This window comes from Parasteatoda tepidariorum, chromosome 3 (genome assembly GCF_043381705.1).
Source record: "Parasteatoda tepidariorum isolate YZ-2023 chromosome 3, CAS_Ptep_4.0, whole genome shotgun sequence".
NCBI lineage: Eukaryota > Metazoa > Arthropoda > Arachnida > Araneae > Theridiidae > Parasteatoda > Parasteatoda tepidariorum.
In genome coordinates, this window is record NC_092206.1 from 70,812,573 (window position 1) to 70,827,950 (window position 15,378).

Genomic DNA, 15,378 nt, shown 5'->3' on the forward strand with positions numbered 1-15,378 from the left:
ATCTTTCGCTCCGTCAGAAATGCCTTTGTTTGAGTCGATGTGTGAGAGCTCGCATTGTCATGATGAAGAATGATTCGCCTGTTCATCTGCTTTTTTCGAATTTCTCCGATGACTTCTGGCAAACAAATGATCGTGAACCATTCAGAATTAACCGTCCTGCGTTGCTCTAACGCCACTGTTGCCACATGACCGTTAATGCCGAAGAAACAGGAAATCATTTGTTTCAATGTGCTTCATCCTCGAACAACTTTTGTTGGTTTTGCCTCGTCTAGGAAGACCCAGACAGTTGATTGCTGTTTTGTTTCCGCCTCATATGCATAGATCCATGATTCGTCACCTGTGTAGATGTTATACACAGCCTTTGATGTATCTTGAACGTATTTTTACAACATTTCCTTGCACCAATCGACACGAGCTTTTTTCTGAGCGTTTGTCAGATTATGCGGGATCCAACGCGAACAAACTTTTTTTACGCTCAAATGTTCTTGCAATATTTTATAGATGCTAGTCATACTAATGCCTCTATCTCACGGTATGTCACATACCGATCTTGCTTTATCAGTTCACGCACAGCATCGATCTTTTCTGGCACAACAACGGATTTTGGACGACCTGCACGGGATTCGTCCTGGATCGAACATCGACCACGATTAAATTCGTTATACCAATTTTTTACAGTGCTGTAGGATGGCGCTTTATCGCTGAATAAAGAATTAAGTTCATCGAAGCACTCTTGTCTTGACAATCCACGTCGAAAGTTATGAAAAATAATGGCACGAAAATGTTCACGATTCAATTCCATTTTTTGAAAGAGAAGAACTTTTCAATTTACTGTCAACAACACAAATGAAGCTATAATGGTAAATCGTCTGCTGAATTTATGTTTAAAAATATCAAACTTTCAATAAAAATCGTCTGCGGTCGCCTAGCAACACTTACTGTTGCCAAGGCCAGAAATATAAATAGCAACCCTCGTAATTTAAATAACGACAAAATGCTTGTTCAAAAAGTCTCTTATACATTTAGTTTCATTTTAGTGAGTGGGCTTCATTGAGACGTTCTCTTTGAAGCAATTAATTATTTAAGAACTTATTTACTTTTGAACTTATTTTTACTTTATGAAAATTGTTTTTAAACAAAGTTCTTTTTTTTGAAAATGGGTTCTGTTTTTGTTTTCTTTAGATCCAAGAATTATTTTAGATGAAGTACTTGTAAAAATATCTTAAATAATAAATAAATCGTAATAAAAAATGAATCATAAGTTCTTGTATTGAAAATTGTTTTTAAACAAAGTACTTTTTTTGAAAATGGGTTCTGTTTTTGTTTTCTTTAGATCCAAGAATTATTTTAGATGAAGTACTTGTAAAAATATCTTAAATAATAAATAAATCGTAATAAAAAATGAATCATAAGTTCTTGTCTGCACCGTACAAAAATCAGAATCAAGTTCCGGTAAAGTGTACCGGTAGTTAAGGTTCCGGTAGTTTTTAACGTAAAATCCACTTTTACTAAAAATTTTAAAGAACAAATAATTTGTTAAGCCTTAATTTTTACAGTAATATTTATTTTAAAATCACTCTGCAGTTCAACAATTATTATAGCAAAATGTAGGGGATAGAATTTTACGTTAAAAACGGAATTTACAGTGAAATAAATTTTCCGGATGATACCCAGGGCAAGGTTACTTTTTATAAATTTTGATCCAGAATTTTTGCAATTCAGTACAATTTCTGAAACAAACAAATTCTACTATTTCTGAAAATTCAATGACAAGAGTTATTTTCACTTAAATTTAAAATAAATAAATTGAAATATGGCACTCAAGGCTTCTTGGTAAAAGCTCTTAAGTAACTTTCTGCGACCAGGAAGTCTGATATTCTAAACTTAAAAAATTTCAAATGGAAAATTTAGTTGGAAAATGGATTTAAGCTTAAAAGCGATGATGTATTTTGTTTTCATGTACACGCAGATACGAGAATTTTAAAAAAAATGATGAAATCGGAAATTGTTTTTTGTGCATTCTATTATACCTACAATTTTTTTTTTGTAAATGAGTTTCCCTGTGATGTTTCTACTTTATTGTATACAAAGTACGTCTTGAAAAAAATTACTTTAAAACTGAAACATACGTTTTTCTCTTTTTGAAACACCCCTTCTACAAATTCAAAAGCAGAAGTTATTTCCGCTTAAATCTGAAAACAAATTCATTGAGCTTAATACTTTTGAAAATTGAATTCTATCCTCGTTCTATTGGGGAACAGCTGGTCCGTTATTTTTAAACTTGTATACTTTAGAGTATTTTTAGTTAAAAAATCCCTTAATGCTAAGAAAAATGTAGCCCAGATATGAATATTAAAAAACTATTTTTAATTGCAGCAATGATATCAATTTTTTTCTCCATTCATTGCATTAAGCTCCTTTTTTTAGGTACTTTTCAGTTCTTCAGTCAAATGAATGTAGTGATTTTGCCTCTTCTGTAACATTTATACGAATAGACTAAATTTCTACTCTTAAAATATCCACTTTTTTAGATACAAAAAGAATTTTAATTTCTCAATAATTTGAATGAAAGACGATCATGAATATTTAAAGTTTTAAAGAAAAATATTTAATTTTTATGGTAGATAATCCTTTCCTAAATAAATTCTTTTGTGTTCGATATTCAGTAAATATTTATTTTAGGTGGAAAGCATTTAAAAGATAAATATTATGAAATGACTCAAAAGGGAAAGATTGAAAAAGTAAACATAAACATGCTTTGAAATAAAATATTCTATCATACTTTCGATTTCCGTTTCAAAAAAAAAAAACTCTTAGCCTGTCTGCCCGTCAATTTTATTTTTATCTTCGAAATTCTAACCTTTTAAGCATGATTTGATTCTACTATATGATATGAGTTTTAAGTTTTTTCTTTGAGTATTATTGAAAGATTTTAATATTGCATTTACTTCACTTTTTCGAAAACATTCTGGAATATTTCTTTCCCTTATTTTTAACAAAGACTCTCAAATTATTGCAAAAATAAGTTATTAAACAGCTGTTTGTCTGACTATTTTTCAAATGAAAGACATTACAAGAATATAGTAAAGAGAGAGCAAAAGTAAAGCTTCAAATTAGAAAAAAAATGTCTCTTCTAAGTCATATGAAGAAAGTATATCACAGATTATCTCAACATACATACAACTCATGGCTAAATTATTCGACTTTAATTGTAATACAATAGAAAATCTTTAATGAAACTACTTTTTATGACCTGATTAAAAACCGTTTCAAAAATGTGCAAATGGGAAATAAAATTCGACATGTTTCAAGTGCTTCAAAAATAGGCGTCCATTTTCAAGACTTGCCAGACGTGAATGAAAAGAAGCAAAACCGATTTGAAATAAAGCAAAACGTTAAGTTGCCAACAAAAAAAGGAAAATAAAGGTATGAAACAAAATTAGAAAAAACCCAGTAGCCGTGAGAGATAAAGAAGAAAACTAGAGCAAGATAAACCACAGTAGCCGAGAAGGGTAAATCAGGAAAAAATGCATTCCCAAGTGCTATGGGGAGGTGGTAAGGAGCAACTGTTGTTAACAAGAGAATCAGCATTCATATGATCCAGACAAGATTCCAGAACATCAAGATGAACTGGTGTGACAGGAGTGAAAATAATTTTAACATTGTCGAAACGACGTCAGACAAGTCTAGTAAATGGGTGCTTATTGAGTGCTTGAAACGTATTCCAATTTGTACTTCAGCAACTGAAGTTTTTGCAAATTAAGCAAATGAAGTTTTTAATCAAGTATTATCTCACATTTTAAATTTCTTGGAATTATCTATTAAATACCAAATGAATGGTTCAAATACTGTATATTTTGTTTTATTACAGGATTTATGTATTTTTTCTCATTTATTTTTTAATCAAGAATGTCATTACGAAAATGTAATTTTTCCAGAATTGTTTTCTCCATTCAGAATTATTTCCTGTTAGATTCTTTTTCTGAAGAAAATTAATACTTTTAATTCAGTAACTCTTATCTTTTCGTAATTATCGTTAACTGCTTGTAAAAGTCTAAAATATTATGTGTTTCCAATTAGTGAAAACGAACCAAACGATCTATTTAAAGAATATACAAGACTTCCAGATTTCTTAATGTTATACTTTTTATAATATTAGAGATATATCGTTCTAACAATTAAGAAAAAGAAAGAAGCATGGAAAAGTATTCAAGTAGAAAAGAGTATTCAAAGTTTACGAACTGGCAAGGAACGTTCTAACTGCCCCACCGATTATCAATGCTAATAGGATTCTTACCTCTTCAGTTTCTTGGAATTATTTACTTTCAACATTTTAAAGTTTTTTAGAAAAATTTACTCGTCACAAAAGTTATTAGATGTGTCAGATAGAGAAAAAGTGGGATTAAAAATATGCAATATATGAATCCATATCTAAGCTTTTATCAATTTATATTTACACCTGGTTTCTCCCTTTTTATACCAGATTTTATTCTTTTTATTTTATGTGAGCTAAAATACCATAAAATATTTCATTTAATTTCTTATTAACGCTACGTGTTCCTTTCTGTGAAATATTAATATTTACGATCAAAAATAATCATGCACCACAAAGGTAAAGAAGGAAATATTCGAACCATTTTCAGAATTCCCAATGCCAAGGAAGTTGATTTCATTTATAGGTTCGATGAAGAAGGATGTGCAAACTCAAATGCAATTTCAAGATGATGGAAAACAGAATAAACACAACTTGTTGCACGAATTCGACTACAAAATTGATTTGAAGAATAGATTCCAGAGGAATGATCTCTATCGCTTACTATTACCTTCATCCTAAACCTTGCAGTCATAAGATATACTTTCCAATTGGAAATCATGCATTGTAAAAGAATTCATTCAAATGGATATCAGTTGAAACGATGCAATTTTGATCCAGAATAGTTTTATTAGCGAAAGAGCTTAGAAGCATTATATTTTTGTTCAGAATCATGGGAAACTTATTCTCTCTTTCTGCATAAAGAAAGTAAAATTTGAATTTTTGTTTGTGAATGTTTTATAATTCTATTGAATTCTGCTTCACTGTTATTACTATTGTATTATTACTCTTGTATTATTATAACTAGAATTGGAAACTATTACTATTACATTGACTTTATATTGATTTTAACTTTTACTGTGTATTATATAAACTACTAGCTAAATACCCATTCTCCAGACAGGCTGAAAAAATAGAACCACCAAATCATTGATATAAAATCATGCACAGAGCTGTATGACAAATGTTGGCACAAATAATAAAGCTAAAATAATCTCATCAATGTTTTTGTTTACCATTAGTTACTCTTCTTGGTGGCTTTACGTTATTAGATTAAGCTAAAGACGTATTTAGTAGTTCATACCATCAAAAAGAGTTTAACTGCATCATCTGACATATTTTATTCAGTATGATCTGGCACAATGATGTTTGCCTGAGGCAACTAATGATATTTAAAATTTATCCAAATCAAGCTATTTTCTCCGGTACTTCTATATTCGAGGGGAGTTAAGAAATACAGTATATAAATGTACAGTATTGGTGCAGTATTAATCTCCAAGTTAACTCATAAAATACTTCGTACCTATAAAGGAGTTAAACCTATCGTAACTGAACCAATAGTAGTAAAGGGAATTTTTGCGTTCTCTTCAGAGAATTATTACTATTTTTTCGTAATTTTGCTCTTAAGTTAAATACCTTATTTCTTAATTTCGAAAACCATTGATCTTGAATTATTTGCTTTTACAGTAATACGTTGTAAAAGAATGACTACAGACAAATTAAACACGTGGTTTCAAATAACCTTAGAAATTTTAATCTTGTGAGTTAGTTCACTTATGCTATCATGAGCACGTTGAACATTTAAATTTCATAGCATAACGAATAAAAATTAACTAAGCATTACACAATAAACTAACTTTATTTTATTGTAGCTATAAGCTANCATCAACGTTTTTGTTTACTATTAGTTACTCTTCTTGGTAGTTTTACGTTATTAGATTAAGCTAAACACGTATTTAGTAGTTCATATCATCAAAAAGAGTTTAACTGCATCATCTGACATATTTTTTTCAGTATGATCTGGCACAATGATGTTTGCCTGAGGCAACTAATGATATTTAAAATTTATCCCAATCAAGCTATTTTCTCCGGTACATCTATATTCGAGGGGAGTTAAGAAATCGTACAATCCGGTATGCAAACAAAAACACAAATTCTTTATTTTATTATATATATATATAGATTACCATTATTATTCAACAGAATCCACTATGTTGGGTCATCCGCAAAGTTTGTGCCATTTTTAAAGGAAATTCAGCAGCTGTGTATTTAAGTTCCAGTATGAATTTGCGAAATTACGTGAATTTCAATCTGATCCACAATATTTCTCAATTTTTTTTAACAACTTCAATATTTTATTCCTAAATAAACTCTCAAGATTTTCAGCTTAGTCTTTTCTTCTTTAGTTCTAATATTGTCTTTCGGCACATTTTTTTTCCAGTTAGAGGATTTTGTAATCCCCAGGGTTCAGGATTAAGTTAATACAATGAATGGAATCCCAACTGATTTCTGAAACATTTTATCGAATTGCTATATTTATATATGAAGTTCTGCATTTCTATTTTTAAGCACGTTCCTTTTTTGATTTATTTCTAATTGTTAATTGCTTTCCAATTAAACAGATATTTCTGTAAAAATAATGGTATAATATTTTACAGTAAAAATCATTTCGTCTCATTTTGCCGAATTACACGGAGAAAAGAAATTTGGTAAAATTACCGTTATGTATGGTAATAGCATTTCTGGTAAGAAAAACAAAGTAAGTTTGGTTAATAAAACCAAAATATACGATATTTAATACCAAAATATACGGTATTCCATTTGGTAATATTTTCGTTCAATATAGTAACGGTTAACCAAAAATTCTGGTTTTAAAAATTTTAATTCCTACTACCACACATTTATTAGAAAATACAAAACGGATAAATTTAATCAAATAAATGGTTTTTATGCCATGTTCTAAGTTTTGATAAAATTAGCAAATTTTTCGACATTTAATAAAATTTTAACTCACATTATAAAATCCTATTTTATTGTTAATTATGCACAAATCCTTCCAAAGCACTTAGGTAAAAATTGCTGATATTTTGGTGTTTCCATAGAGCCAGAAACACGGAAAATGTCACAATATTCTGATAAATTTGCCTATACTTTTCCGTCTCAGTGTGGGAACAATACGTTTCTGAATTTTGTCTCTTACGATACATACGCATGCCATTTTTTCTTAATCAAACCTGCCTATATGACCTTAACTGAAATTTGGCAGTGACTTTCTAGAAACCATAATACAGTGAACTTCGAAGTCAAAAGATATGCAAAATACTGTTCCAAAAAATAATAATTTAAGTAAATTAAAATTTAATTAATTAAAGCTAAACAAAGAGAATGAAGCACATATAATGTCAGATAAATATAGATATACAGTTATTAAAGTTCCATAAATAAGGACCTCCCTCTTTGTAATTACTCAAAATGATAGAAGAAACAGATGGCAAACAACTTGCAAGTAGAGAAAAAATGGTGTCACAAATAAGAGAATTAGAACAAGCTGGAACAAGATAATCAAATACAAAAAGAGAGATAGGAAGAAGCAGTATATTAGGGAAACACTCTGTAAGATAACTTAAAAAGTAACGGCACTCAGGATGCCGTTAATATTTACCGTAAGATTCGTTTTTACCGGAATAAGTTAAGGAGCAAAAAAAATCTGATTTACCATAATTTTTTTATTTATGATTACGGAAAAACACTGAATCACTCTGGTTAAGCCGATATCACTGTTAAAATTATGGTACAATATTTTACAGTAAAAATGGTTTTAAAGGTCAAATGGCTTTTGCAGGTGATGCACTCAAAATTCCAGTACTTAATTACTTTATACCGTAATTTAAACTGGAATTATTTTATAGTGTAGAGTGGGTATCTGTGGATGATGTAGAAATTAAATTAAAATAAATTTCTATATTTTGGGAAAAAGCAAAATCTTAGAAAAAATACATAATTATTATTATTTTTTTCGATGAATGGATTCCCATAATGGAAAGGAATGTGCATGGAATGATTCATTGCAGTCAATGTCAGTAATTGAAGAAAATTCAAACCATTGAATAAAATGTCAACAACGTAGAATGAGGGAAGATAAAATGTCAACTACGTAGAATGAGGGAAGATCGGTTAATATCTTGAGTTTGGACATATTTTTCATGTTCATAAAATCGAAGTATGTTAAAGTCATGTTTAACGGTTAGAACAATTTTCACACATTTGCAGCATTTTTGATGGCTATGAAAGGCCAATAACGAATTAAGTTTTGCATGAAGTTAGTTCCATTCTTCTGAGAAATAGTTATACTCATCTTGAAATCATGCATGTCTGTGTGATTAAGCATTAAGAGAGACATTTTATTTAGTGGCTATAAATATGGCTCAGATTTCAAGTAATTTAAATATAGTGTAGTATCTTCAAATTATTTTTCCCGCAGTTAGCCCTTCTTTGTAGAGTTTTTTTTAGATTTTTTATGAGAGTTTTTAATATTTCTTTTTCAAATTTGTACTTATTTTCAGTTATTTATATCAAAGATAAACAGTAATTCAGCATTAAAATTTCTTCCATTTATCAAAATCAGCAACTGATAAATTTTTGAGTATGAATTCAAAAAATAATTTAAACTACTTTTTTTGTAATTTTTTATTTCTGGACAAATATAATTCCCAGAATCTAACAGATTAAAAGATTTTGTTTAACAACCATTAACTGTTTTTTATAATTAAAAATTACCAGAATATATATTTTGCTTGTAATTAGAGCGTCACGAAAAATAAATAAAAGGAGCGGTGGGTTTCCATTTATGTAAAAGGGCTAGCTGACGATACTTATCAAAATTCGATGTCCAATTTTGTTCAGATCTTTTGTTTATATACCATCTTGTAGTCGATAAGCTGATAAGTCGTGACTGTAAGTGACAAAAAATAATTGGAAAAAGAATTTCATTTTGAAAAACATAACACGACATTCAAATAATAATGATATTGTAACTCGATTCATTTTATGCTAACATAAAATAAGGAAAATTGTAGCATATTGATTGTATGACCTTAAGCAATATTAAAATTAAAAAAATAATTATTGTCTGTTTTTTTGAAAGTTTTAGTGCAATGTAAAACCGGAAGACAACAACAAATTTTAATTTTTTTTTCTTCTTGTTCAAATTAGACTTCTTTCCAGTGCTCCTAATTCAGAGTATTCCGTAATGATCACCTTCAGTAAACATTTGTAAAATCCTTGTCAAAATATTTTTGACAATTGGGAACACAACTTAAGTGTTAAATCAATATTAGTACGGAAAAATTGGAGTTTAATTCATACTTCCGAAAGCAAAATTCAACTCCGCGACAAACTTTTAAGTATACTCCTTCCAAGTATACTTAGTGAGAAGTAAAGAATTGCATGCCTACTCCTCTGGGTTTTGGAAAGGAGCAGAAATATGACAGGAACTTAAACAGGAACAAAATTCAACTCCGCGACAAACTTTTAAGTATACTCCTTCCAAGTATATTTAGTGAGAAGTAAAGAATTGCATGCCTACCCCCTCTGGGATTTTGGAAAGGAGCAGAAATATGACAGGAACTTAAACTTGCGATGTAGATTTTGACAATTTTTGAGATATTTTTAATCCATTGAGAGTATGTAATTTTTAATTCAAGGTAATTTAAATGTTTCATACAGTTTTTAGATATTGTATGCAATGAGAACCATTTAATTAAAAATGTTGAAATAATTTAACTTCTGGACCAAATTTCGAGGTGTTTCTAATAACCACCTTTCAACTGCCCTTTGCTTCTATCTACAATTAAACAGATTGTGATATTCTCAGTACCAACTTCCTCAGTAATGATTCGTCGAATTTCGATTGCGTTTCTGTTTGCCTTCGCTTAAATATTTGTTTGCGGCTCCTAATCTATGTGTTTATTTTTCTTCAATTTTTAAATATATAGAAAGAACTCAGTAAGTGACCTATGTAGAGTAGCTTTAATCAGAAATGTGGTATAAGAACTATTTTATCACAGATTTATTTATTGGCAGGGCTAAAAATTTTTTGCATTACTTTCCATTACTTTACCATTACCTTCTTAAAAATAAAAGTAAGGCAAATATATTTAAAACAAATGTGCATAATTTATTTTAAAGTTAACGGTAAAGCAAAAACAATTATGTTACATAAAGCATGCACACATTGATGCGACCATTTTATATTATTTTCTCTAACGACAAAGTACTTGACAATGATTTTATAATTAAATTAATTAATTATCTTTTTAATCAAAATCAATTTCCTTTTCTTTTATCAATACTTGAATTTTTTTAAACTGACTTTTCTTAGATTGCGAGTTGATGCCTCAAAGAAAAATTGAAGAACAAAGTATTTGTTTCAAAATATTCATGTTCTTTTTTTTCAAAAAATAAAACGTTAATAAAAATGATTTTGCTGACAGAATTTTTAGTTTGTTTTAAGCATAACATAATAAACCAAATAAAGTTTAATGCTTAATTTTTTTTAATTACCTTGTGCAAACATATTATATAAAAATATAAAATGTCTAACAAATATTTTTTTTAAAATTCCTATTATTATTGTCATTCTTAAAATAACTTTTGTTCTAACTAATGTTATATTTAGTCCATCTTATAATTATTATATTCAGTTCATTACACTGTTAGAATTTTCATTTTAAAATGAAGGTAAAGTAAAAGGCAGCAATCTATACTTCCAATTAACCGCAAATTTATGGTTGAAAACATTTCTTTACTTTTACAGATTTGAAAGAGTTTACAACTCGTATAGCTAAAAAAAAAACATGAATATAAAACTAAACTGTTTTGCAACCATTTACAAGTAGCATGGCTTCGAAACCATAAACAGGAAATTTAACTAGCATTAGAAAAATGTTACATATGAATTTGTGCAAATTCTTTATACAATGAACATTGAAGTTTTGTTGTAGTTTAGTTGTGTTTTGTCAAGTGAACTCTGAAATGTCGTTTGACTAGTTTATTCGATGGTGCCATACATCGTGAGAGAGGGAAAATGCTTAACTTTTGCGCGTTTAATAGTTTTGTGGTGCTGCCGTCTATGTTTAAACGAGTGTTTTAATTCTCCAGTTTCATGTTTTAATTCGCCAGTGTCACAAATTGAAGAGTGCTGGACATTGGAAACTTAGTTTGAAGTAATGTAGGAGTATGAATTCAAAAAATCTTCGAGATGTGTGTTTAAACTTTGAAGACCTATTTAACATTGTAGTGTCAATGCTGGGATTCGTTGCAAGGATATAAGTTGGCTTCACGCACATCTTACTATAAGATAATTAAGCACCCCCTATTGGGATAAGCATGCGATAATGGAAGTTAAAAATATGAATTATTAATTCTTATCTCACGGCTAAGCTTGCAGCTTTCGAAGAATGGGTACTCGATCCTCATGGGGTCATGGCGTCTAATTTAACCCCAAAAGAGTTAAACTCCTTCATTTTTTGAGAGTTAGGGGAGATGATCAGTTGTTTAACCATATTAGATTAGAACAGCCAATAAATGTTTTTTCTAGCAAGTAAAAATTTGAATACCATATTTTTTAAGGTTATTTAACTGCTTTGGTTAAAAAAAGGGTAATATAACAAATAAATAAACTCATATTTAATTCAACTCATACTTAACCGTTTTTCCGAGCAATCTGTAACAGTGCACTAAATTGCTTCATATTACTAGCAAATATTCTGAATTAAGATGATATCTAATAATGCAATTTAAGGTACTATTTAATAATAACATTAAAGGTGCTATTTGATAATAACATTTAAGACTCTATCCATTATTAAAATTTTAATAGTAGTTCTTAAGGTATACTTAAAGCAAATCTTATAAATATCAATATTATGATTTTTGTTTTAAATTACAATTTGCTTTGGTTTTTTTTTTGTTTAAAAAAATTATTTTAAATAGAAAAAATAAAAGAGCTGAAATAACTCCTTTTAAATTTTCTAGAAATATGACATAGAATCCCACATTCTTTAGAGTATAAAATTTATTCAACAATCTTGGTTATTTGTATTTTTGGGAAAATAGACAGGCGTTTAATTAATTGACCATAGAAAATTGATTTTATTATCATTTTTATTGGAAACCTTTTGCATCTTTTTTGCTCATCTTCTCAAAAACTTTCTTAATCATCCATATTTATTTTTGTTCTAGCCTTGTTTCTTCTCCATTCTTACTTTTCATTCAATTAACATTTACTTTTTAATTTGTTTCAAGCACAAACATCATTCACTCATTTCATTTTAATTTGGAATTAATTAATTCGTCACCTGGATTTTCATGTACAATTGCATGCTTTTGAAATATGAATATAATTAAAATAAACCTTTACTTTACAAGTAGTAAACCATTTTTACACATCAAAATTATTCTTATGAATCGAAATTAAAATACACAAAACAATTCGAAAATGTAATTTATTTATGTTGTTGAAAGGAGTATCACAAAAAATGATAAAATTTTTCTAATGAGCATGAATTTCAATTAAACAGAAGAATTCAAGTAAATTAATTTTGAAGCATTGTTTTAATGAAAAAATATATGTCTGTGATCTAAAACACAAACTGCTCTTTATTAAATTTTCAACACATGTTTATACTTGCTATCAAAGTTTTAAAATAATCTTAAACAATCATTTAAATTTTTGCATTTTCATGTACTTAATATACTTGTAGGAAAAAAGACCTACCTTTAATAGAATAAAAGATTTGATCTATTTAAATAATTTGAAATTTTTTTAAAAACAATTAGTGTTTTTAAGAGAATTCTTATAATGAAAATTATATGCAGCTACAGAAGAACAGAAAGTTAAAAATTAAATCTGTCTTGTGCTTTGCTGTCTTTTTCTAGTGAATAACTATTTAAGGAAGGATTTAAACAATCACAATCACGCACAATCAGAATTTATTCGACAGCGAAATTAAATAACTTCGTATAACAACTAAACTAAAAGTTATTTGTTTATAAAATGCTGCTATACTTTCACTAATTTGTAAAACGTTTTTCCTAAACTGGTACTCTGAGAAAAAGTAATGTTAAAATCTGCTAGAATACTGAAAATTTTACCGTGTTTCTGGTCTTATGGAAACACTAAAACGCTCGTTTATATTACTAAGCGCTTTTGATACGATTTCTATAAAATTAAGAAGGAAATACGATTTTGAAATGTGCCTTAAAATTTGGTATATTTGGTAATTTTATCACAATACGTTAGAGCAAGGCTTAAACATAATTTATTTGGCTAAATTACTTTTCAGTTATGTATTTTTAATTAAATAGGGAGTAATAAGAGCTGTAATATTCGTACTGGAATTTCTGGTTAACCGTTAGAATATAAACAGAAAAAATACAAAATGAATGGTTTAAATACCTGATATTTTGGTTTTATAAACCAGAATTATATTTTTTTAACCAGAAATACCAATGCTATACAATGCTTTAATTTTCCAAAAATTTGTTTCGCAGTGTAAATTGAAATTGACTCGATTCAAAATGACTTCGAGTAAAACAATTATCCTCAATTTATTAAGTTATCCAATAACCTTGCCATTCCAATGCCATTGCAAAAAATCTTTAAAATACATTACATAGTGCTATTTAGAAAAAATTATACATCTTTTCAATAAATAGCAAATATCAATAAAAAGAAAGGAGAAAATTCATTTTTTCATTCTAAGATTTAGAATCTACCCTAAAACTATTAAGTTTGATCGATATATTGATTTATTTTTTAAGTAAATTTAAATTCATAAAATTTGTAGTAAACTTAGAAATCCGAGGTTTCCAAATAAAATAAAACTCAAAATCAACATTTGGATGGTTCTGTGGATCACCCGATTGCCTCTCCAACGTTGCTTTTTCATCGAAAAGTTTGGATTTTTGAGGCAGTAAAGTTAACAACTCAAGGCCTACGATCGATTTTGAAAACAAAACTCTTAGCGCTCGTTGCGGCGACATTCACTCTTCAACCAGATCTTCTGACTTACGGTCCGGAATTTTCTTCCGGGAAATCCAGTTAATTTCTCGGATAAAACTGGAATGCCAGGTATGCAAAATTTTAACGGAAAGCTATTTTTTGATAAATCATATTGATTAATATTTCAATCTGATAAAAGTAATTATTTTTAAAGTCTTATTTATTTCATATTTTTTTGAGTAATATAATTCGATAAAAATAATTATCTTGTAATGAAATATATTTTATTTTTATGCGCAAATAAAAATATTTTCGCTGAAAAATTGAAACACAATTTTTAAAAAAAAATACTCAATCGATTAATATTAGGTTAATATTTTAATCCAATAAAAATATTTATTTTTCGATGAGTTTTATAGTTCGAAAAATATAACTATCAAACGATAAAAAAATAAATTTATGAAAGAGTAAGAATTATGTTGTCTTCAAAATTAGGAATTATTCATTAAAAAAAGGTAGGCTTTAATTGAATCTGTTAAAATTTACCAAAAAATATCATACTTTGAAAACATATTAATATTTTACATTTTAAAAGATTTTTTATTCATTTTCTAAAAAAAAATTGAAAAATTTTTAAAAAATAAGTGCATGCTATTCATTCTAATAAACAAATTTCAATATTATTTATCATAGTTTGTTATCATTTATCTGATAAAAAATATCCTTACAAAAATTAATTTTAGAAAAATCAAAATTTGTTAAATATTTAAATATAATCATAATGCATTAAGAAGAATAGTTCTCAATAAAAATATCGTTTTACTCATAATTATCAAAAATTGGTTTCAGATAGTGAATATACTGACTTCTTATTCTTTTAGAAGCTTTTAATATCATTGCCTTTACCAAAAATTTGCAAAATTGAAAAGCGTTTTCAAATAAATGGCATTAATTAATACTAGGTTTTATTTCCTCTTCAAAAAAAAGTTTTTGTAAGTTAATTATAAAAAAAATTTGTTTAAAACCTATTTGATAAAATATACTTTTACAAAATTTAATCTTAAGAAAACTAAAAAAAAATATTATTATCTAAAGACAATCATGTTTCAATAAAAAATATTATTTAATGAAACCAATTTTAGTTTATCAAAAACTAACAAGAGTTCAGAAATAAAATTTCTTTTTATTCTTTTCAATGCTTTTTATTCGCCTCCAGAGTAAAATGCAAAAAATGCGATGCGTTTTTATTTCAATTGTTAAAAAAAAAGATTTTAATTTCTAT

The 15,378-nt window shown here is 27.9% G+C and overlaps 1 protein-coding gene across 2 annotated transcripts in view; it reads left to right on the plus strand.

Annotated features, from left to right (window-relative positions):
• Nucleotides 1-15,378, plus strand: part of LOC107437254 (prolactin-releasing peptide receptor) — a 91,347-nt gene that overhangs the window by 46,751 nt on the left and 29,218 nt on the right. The window contains exon 1 of one of the 2 annotated variants that reach the window (XM_071178833.1): nucleotides 14,082-14,225. The gene's annotated coding sequence lies outside the window, so the exon portion shown is untranslated. Of the gene's footprint in view, nucleotides 14,226-15,378 lie in introns of those variants that run through there. The other variant, XM_021147983.3, reaches the window with a different exon arrangement.